Source organism: Pseudochaenichthys georgianus, chromosome 14 (genome assembly GCF_902827115.2).
Source record: "Pseudochaenichthys georgianus chromosome 14, fPseGeo1.2, whole genome shotgun sequence".
In the NCBI taxonomy this organism is placed as follows: domain Eukaryota; kingdom Metazoa; phylum Chordata; class Actinopteri; order Perciformes; family Channichthyidae; genus Pseudochaenichthys; species Pseudochaenichthys georgianus.
Window position 1 is genome coordinate 1221280 of NC_047516.1, and position 8586 is coordinate 1229865.

The window sequence follows — 8586 nt, forward strand, 5'->3', positions numbered from 1 at the left end:
CTGTGTAAAAGTAAAGCAATAGAGGCTCAAACTGGCTTCAACACGCAGTCACACATTCAAACCCTGAATACCAACATATTCCACCGGTCTGTTTGGAGATACCAGTATTTTACATTTACTGGTTTCCCGCTGAGGCCACTGGTGTGATTCCTGTATATTGTTGTGTGTGTGGATGTGGAAATATAACAGCTCGCTCACAGCCTGACAGCTTCGATAAACGGCGTCACTCGCAATCCTGCAGTATTACAACGACAAAATAGTGAAATCTGATGCAGTGCCAAACAGACAGACGGGAAAAGGACGCTTTTTAAAGAGTACTTTTTTTTTAAATGGTGAATTTATCTTTATTTTGATTTCTGTCCTTTTTATTTGTTTGAGTGATTCTCATTGGTCCCTCGTGTACTGTAACTGTTGCACATGTGATTATTTGCCAAACAATGTTAAGGCTTTCACTGTTAACCACACACACACACACACACACACACACACACACACACACACACACACACACACACACACACACACACACACACACACACACACACACACACACACACTTGGTTGTGGAGTGTTTGGACCTTTTTCCTATAAAGTTTATGGGTTTTTAGTTTTTTCCGCGCGGCCAAAGCAGCTTTAGAGACACCCTTCGAATGAACTGTGGTGACTTTTTTTATTAATTAAAATGATGATAATGCCAGTGCATGTAGCAACAGCGCTTTAGATCTGCTCATTAAAATCACAGAAGATATACTTTAGTTTTATTTTTTCGTGGGGAGAAACTGATGCTACTTTGATAAACATACTGTGTGACGTAGGATGTGATGCATGCGTTAAAACGGTATCAAGTTTTCTAATATTTTGTACTCGGTGACATGCAGTATGGATATACAAGTAGCAGCAACTTTTATTTTGGGATCCATGTTTCGATGGATAGAAGATTATAGAGATGTATTTACAGAGGAAAATGTGGATAACAGCCTTCAGTGAGAAGCTATTATTATTACTGCCATGATACCTTGCATTCATTATTGCCCAGAGGGTCTTTGGCTTTGTTTTCAAAATAAAAGCTCCATAAAGTAGCTGCCTACTTATAAGAAGCTGAACACAAGGCCTATTTTTCAAAATAAAAGCCCCAAAAATAATCTAAATCCCAGCAGGAAGCTCATGATTAGGCTTTGTTTTAAAAAATGATAGCCCTGTTAAGTAACTGTATTCTTACAGGAGGCTCAGGACAATGCCTGTTTCCAAAATAAAAGCCCCTGAAAGTATCTAAATCCTGGTGAGGCCCAGGATTAGGCTTTATTTTCAAAATAAAAGCCCAGAAAGTAACTATCCTTATAAGAAGCTCAGCACAAGGCCTACTTTTCAAAATAAGAGCCCCATAAAGTAACCGTAACCTTACAGGAGTGCCATGAAAAGCCTATTTCTAAATCCCAGCAGGAAGCTCATGATTAGGCTTTGTTTTAAAAAATGATAGCCCTGTTAAGTAACTGTATTCTTACAGGAGGCTCAGGACAATGCATCTTTTCAAAATAAAACCCCCATAAAGTATCTTAATCCTGGTAAGGCTCAGGATAAGGCTATATTTTCTAAATAAAAGCCTCAGAAGTTATCTAAATCCTAGCAGGAAGCTCATGATTAGGCTTTGTTTTCAAAATAAAAAACCCATAAAGTAAATATTCGTACAGAAAAGCTCAGTATAATTACTAATTTGTAAAAAAAAGGCCCGAAAAGTAACTGTATCCTTACAAGAGTGTCATGACCAGGCCTATTTTTCAAAATAAAAGCCCCTTAAAGTATCTAAATCCTGGTAAGGCTCAGGATTAGTCTCTATTTTCAAAGTAAAAGCCCCATAAAGTAAATATTCTTACAGGAAAGCTCAGGATAATTACTTATTTTCAAAATAAAAGCCAAGAAAGTAACTGTGTCCTTACAAGAATGTCTCTACAAGGCCTATTTTTCAAAACAAAAGCCCCTGAAAGTATCTAAATCATAGCAAGGCTCAGGATTAGGCATTTGTTTTCAAAATAAAAGCCCATAAAATAACTGTGTCCTTATAGGAAACTCAATACAAGGCCTATTTTTCAAAATAAGAGCTCAGATTCAGACACCTGCATTATATCACATGCAAGGAATCGTGGGAGTATGAATAGTGTTTGCAGCGAAGATGAAAACATGGAGCACTCAGAGCGCTGAGAGGTTTATTTAAGAGGCTTTTATCCTGTATATCAGACAGAGAAGTCACGTGATGAGGATAGTTTGGGTCTGCTGCATGTGTCTGAAGCGTCCGGACGTTAGAGTTACAGATCTGATCTCTCCACATCTTTATTTAAAGGAGGAGCTCTCGATGCTTCGTGTATTTTTCTGCTGATGTTTATTAACCGAAGACTGCATGGTGACACTTCTACGAGATGCTTACGGTCTTTATAAGGAGTAATCTTTTATCAGTATTTTATAACCTTGTTAATTTTTATATAATCCACCTGTGTTCGACCTGTTTACTGATATCTCTGACAGCTGTTTGTCGTGTGCTCGTCTGTGTGTTGCTTTCCTCTCCTCGGTTACACTGTGGTTATTTTATAGCTACGACTTGTTTCTTTTCTATTTAATGTCAACTTGTGGCATGACTTTGAAATAAAACAGGAAAACATATTCAGAGTTTGTTTGTTGTTGTTATTTATTAAACTTGATCACCATGCAGCATAAGGTAGGTACATGATATTAAGACATGAAGGAATTGTATGAATGTACTGTTTCAGAAATAATCCTTGATGTGGTTTAGAACAGGATGGCGTTTTATCACAGCAGAATTGTACTTATCTCCGGTAGAATTCTGATCAGGCCTTAGCTCCGCCTCCTCTTATTTATTTTTTCAAGCTAAGGACCCAAAATCAGCGTTTCCCGAGCCGTTATGACGCTTTTCCACTGCAGCACGTAGCACGGTTTAAGCGTTTTGCTTTTCCTCTAGGGGTAGTTCCGGCTCAGGGATACTTTTTCACCTTTTTCCTGGCACTCCAAAATCGAGGTTCTTACCGGGCTGGATATATTAAACTAGTGACGCAAACACTCTCGACTGCTGAATGGTCAGAGAGAATCGCTGGCAAGGGGGGGGGCTACAACTACAACAAGATGAACATATTTGACCGTGATTTAATTGTAATACACGTTTCTAAATGATGCCGAAGTAACAACATACTGATACCGGTTAGTAAAAACCATGAGTTAATGCTTTGACGAGTCTGCAGACAGACGGCAGAGAAACACCTTTTAAAATGCGTGTTTTCTGAACGGAGATCGGCTAAGCTAACGCAGTATATGCTCCGACCGTCCACACTCACAGCAACGGCCTACAGACATAAATAAACCAGCGACTGTATCCTCCATGACACAGGCAGTCTGTGGTTTGGACTTGTTTCACTTCTGTCTAGTTTCTGAACAGAGATGAGGAGCTGTGAGCTCTGAGGGCTAACAGCTGATGTTTTGATTTTGTGTTTCGCATTGAAGATGACGTCACGGCAGTTTTACACAGCGTCGCTCAGCCCGCCGAACAACCGATCGCCCCGCCTACACTGCGTTACTATAGTTACTGCCCCAGGTACTACACTGTAATGGAAACGCAGCATAAAGTGAGCCTGGCTTACCAAGGCCTAACCATACCGTACTAAGCCGGGCTAGGTCCTGCAGAGGAAATGCGCCATAACAGGGCTGGGATAGAGGGATGTCTAAAATGCATGATCTGTTTGTGTTTTGAGCAAAGCACTTCATAGACATGTTTTTATATATTTGTATATATCTGAGACCCATAATATATGCATAAAAACAGCATGATATGTGCACTTTAAAGATATTCTTGTTTTTAAACTGTGTTTTTTTCAACTTCGTACAAATTACTGAAGTTGACTATACTTAACTTTTCTTAAAATGTTTTTTCTGAGACACTTCTTCATGCCTTACTTTGGGAAACACTATACTATGGCCTTTTTTCCGACTGTATTCCTTTGAAAAAATAAGCAAACCATACTTTACCTTTTCAGACAGCTAAGCGCAAGGTTTGCTTTTCAAAATAAAAGCACAGAAAGTAACTATCCTTGGCTCACAGGAGATGCGGGTGGAGGAGTCGAGGAGGCGAACCGATGAGAGAGGAGTGGAAGCAGCAGGTGTTTAGAGAAATCTTCATAGTCTTCTTGTTTTGACATATCATTTTACTTCTATTGAAGCGTCATACTTCATTGTGCCTTTTTTTGTTCTTATAAATATACTGTACAAGGACTTCCTCTTGACATACTATATCTTTTTAACATACTATACATTACATGTTTTCACTTGTTAGACGCTTTTATCCAAAGCGACTTACATACTCAATACTGTGGGCAATTTGGGGCGAAGTGTGGACACAACGACATGCTGACTGCAGTGGGGTTTGAACCTGCTCCCTGATCCAAACACCAACGCTCTGGGCCACTGCGCCACAACATGACTTCAAAATAAATTGGGATACTATGCATTTTTTGAATGTATTATGACTTTTAAAAATATATATATTACATACTATAAAATGAATCTTTTTCTCGCATTTCATCCGACATTACGACAATATTATTTTATTTGTAGTCTGACTTTTTCCTATTTCGGTAAATGGTGAAAACGTTTAGAGATCCCAATCCGTGTATCTACACCAGGGGTGTCAAACTCAATTTCATCGCGGGCCACATTCACATATAGGTTGCACTCAAAGGGCCGGTTGTAACTACATAAATATATATTATATATATAAAATAATGTATTACATTATTGCCTCTGAATTGGATTATTATTGGATAGGATAATAACTTAGTAATTATCTACGTCTGAAAGCAGAAGTCCAGGACAAATAATTGCTAGTCTCTTCAGTGTGCATGTCACAAAACGAGATGCATTGTGGGACATGTAGTTTATGGCAAACCTGCTTCTGTAAAGTGTCATATAAACGTATTGTATTCTTTGCTAGCTCTTGCGGGGCCACAGAAAATGAAGTTGCAGGCCGGATTTGGCCCCCGGGCCTTGAGTTTGAGACCCCTGATCTACACGGATTGATCCTCCTTCACAAAGCTGAAGACTCTTAACTAGGGTTGGGTATCGTTTGAATTTCCACGATTCCGATTCTACTTTTCGATTCCGGTTCTTAACGGTTCTCGATTCCGATTCTTTGAGGGGCAGGGTAAAAAAATGATACATGCTTCTTCCACCAAAAAAATTACATTTATTCGAGAAACTTTTACACAGGTTAGTTTAAAGTAATATTCACATTAATCAGTCTGTTTATATTCACTGCTATGTAACTGTAACCTGAGAACCCCTGAAGCTGCAACAGTTCAACTTTTAAAAACAGTTCTTGTTGAGAAAAACAAGCATATCTGCCTCTCAGGCATACCGGGAAGAAATGTTTGAACATTTTGAAGTAAAATGCTTCAATCTGGTGCACACGCAGAATTACTAGAGACTAGATCTAGGGGGTACAACTCTAAACACCCATATGAAAAAGATCGGTTACATTTGAATAATTAAATAACAAATAGCCTACATGTAATGCATTTTATTTTTGTTGTTCATTCATATCTTATTTTACTATTTTATTTATGCATATTTTTTTATCTCTCCAGTTTAAAACGATATGTCTGGTTTACTGTCCTATAGTATACATTGGAATGATTTCAAACCTGTTTTATCCCAATAATTATAAAAGAGTGCCTTGGAAATATGTGTTTACATAAATTGTGATCAAAACGTTTGAGACCCACTGAGATAACTTAGACTAAAGTGAACTATCTAAACCCTCAGAGTCCTTTACCTCACTGAGCTGAAGTTATCAGCCTCTCAGTCTGACTGGAGAGGACTCTCCTCCACATCATTGGAGAAACATCTTCTTCTTCTTCCGTTAGAGCAGCTAGCACCCGATGCTAATAACAACAGCGCCGGTTCCAGTGCACCCTCGTGAGCTGCGGGTGCCAGATAAGCCAACATCCCCCATTTTCATCACTTGCAGCGCCCATCGTACAGGGCAAATGAAAAGTGTAACCGGGATGAAAAGGGTGTTACATTTACTTAATTATGAATATTGTTACATCAAGGCCGAAGATTAGGATGAGCACCAACGGTCAAAACATTTATTTTTTCTCCCAGAGCTGCCAGCGCAGCGCCTCCACAGATCTGGCGCCCTAGGCGAACATTTATAATGCCAGTGCGACAGGCCGGCCCTGGTCTCAGGTTACACTGTAGGAAATGTAGATACAACGCTACATTTCCCGCCCCGCTGCAGTCATGCAGTAGGCTACGGAGAGCGGCGAGAAACATTTCCTCAGGAATCGAAAAGCGGAACCGAAATTCACATTTCTAAATGATACCGTTGGAATCGAAATGTTGGAACCGGTTCCGAACCGGAACCGGTTCTCGGTACCCAACCCTACTCTTAACTGCAGCCGTACAAAATACAAAAGAGACACTTTCACATTTCATTCACAAATGAGTAGAAAAAAAGACAACATCTTAAAGTTCAAACCAAGTTAAGTTTAATGTCTACAGAAAACAACGTTTCAGTCGACGAGACAAACCATCGAAATCATTTCCGTTCTCATTTCTACCTGAAAAATTACAAAAGCAGAAAATAGAAATGACACGTCGTACATCCCGTGAAAAAACCCTAAAAGATGCACTTCATACCCGCCCCCCCCTAGATAATATATTTCAGTCTGCCTGCATTGTACTTTCAGGCCAGCAGGGGGCAGACTGCACTCAGTTCATGCTACAACCCAACATGAAGAAGGGGCACAATCCTTTAATCTGTATTATCTTTGCTTCACATGCGCAAACTACTTTAATACACTACGTCTTCAAAGACCTTCATCAGTACACATGAATTCATCAACTCTGCAGGTACGGACGCTTTAGATCAATGCGACGTCATAATACATATGAGCCCTGCGCCGATTGGTTCATTTTAACATGTGCGATCAAATCTGAAGTTAACCAGATATTTCATTATTAAGAAAATCAGATTTTTATATTATTTTTTAAAGACACAAAAACCCAGCGTAAATTACACAATGCATGAGAAGCTTTTAAGATACAGCTTTAGAAATACAAATGGAGGATCATATAATCACTTCAACTTTCTTAAAGTTGTAAAAACCACGTCTGATTTACACAATTCGTACATTTTCCCTCCTCAACGTTTCTGGTGCTTAATGGCTGGTGGGGAATGTTCAACAACACATGGAGTGCTTGGCTTTTAAATCGGTTTAAATGTCATTTTAATAATCGACTCGTATCTGAACTGGGAACGCAGGAAAGGACAGGCTTTGCAAATCATTTCCGGGTGCATTTTTCACGTGTTTTTGGACAATTTTAACAGCGATTAGACTTTTTTTTAAAGTTTGAAATAAATGGTGTGTTTGTGGCGATCGGCGATACCACTACTTTAACCACGTTGGGTGAAGGAGATGTTTTGGGTGAAGGAGATGTTTTAGGCGACGTAACGACGCGGGAAAAAACCAAAAAGTCGTTAATTTGCTGAAATTAGTGATGCAAAATGCTTCAAAATAAAAAACTTTAAGGGTCTTTTTTAAGTAGTTTGGAGTCAACATGTGTTTTAAATCAACTTTCATAGCTTTCTTTTAATCTGTAATCACACGTTTGTACGATAAATTGTGAAAAGAAACTCCAAAAACAAAAAAAAGTGGCAGAAAAGGCAGAAAAAAAGGGCGAAATCACACAAGAAAACCCGACATAATCCGGTTGAGATCTGAAGATAACGGACCTTACAGTTACAGTGCATTGAAATGTGACTTTATACAACCAAAGAAACGGCAAACTTAACACTTTCTAAATAATAAAATGGATATGAGACAACACTTCGCTGGTAGACTGCGACTCTGAAGGTGTTCAAGCGATCATATACTCAATGTGCAAAACGAAATGTATTATTAACGAGCGAAGCTGAGAGCGAGCGACAAGGCAACGAGAGAGACATCTGCAAAACAAGGAAAGTATTCAGATTACTAGTCAAAGTACTCGAGAGACAGAGTAAAAGTACTCCTACATTAACGTGAGAATACTCCACTACGAGTACAACACCTGGATTTTAAACCGCACTGAAGTAATATGTGATGTGTTATTAAATATATCACGATATTTGGTAATTATTCCTGTTTCTTCATCTCTAAGAGTTTAACCTTTAGCGCTGCTTTGTGTTAAAGGGTTTCTCCGGAGTACAGCGTAGCATTAGGTAGAAATACTCAGATGGGATAGTGATACTTAGGTAAAAGTACTCGTACATTAATGTCAGAATACTCCACTACGAGTACATCACCTGGATTTTAAATCGCACTGAAGTAAATATTGGTAATTATTCCGTTCCTCCACCGTTGGAGATGCTTTGTGGTAAAGCGTGGAGCATAGCGTAGCATTCAGTAGAAGTACTCTGGCACAGACGCTTAACGATACTTCAGGAAAAGTATCGAGTTGTTATTTCTGAGCTTAAATCAGAGAATACAGTTTGAGGCTTATGAGCAGAGGGACGACCGTAATGCTGGAGTGTGTGAGGCGTTCAGT

The 8586-nt window shown here is 39.1% G+C and overlaps 1 protein-coding gene across 1 annotated transcript in view; it reads right to left on the minus strand.

The window, feature by feature from the left end:
• Positions 1-6522: 6522 nt before the first annotated feature.
• bckdk (branched chain ketoacid dehydrogenase kinase) overlaps positions 6523-8586 on the minus strand; it is a 26697-nt gene continuing 24633 nt past the window's right edge. Inside the window, exon 11 of the mRNA XM_034098779.2 lies at positions 6523-8586. This exon is cut by the window's right edge and continues 282 nt beyond it. The gene's annotated coding sequence lies outside the window, so the exon portion shown is untranslated.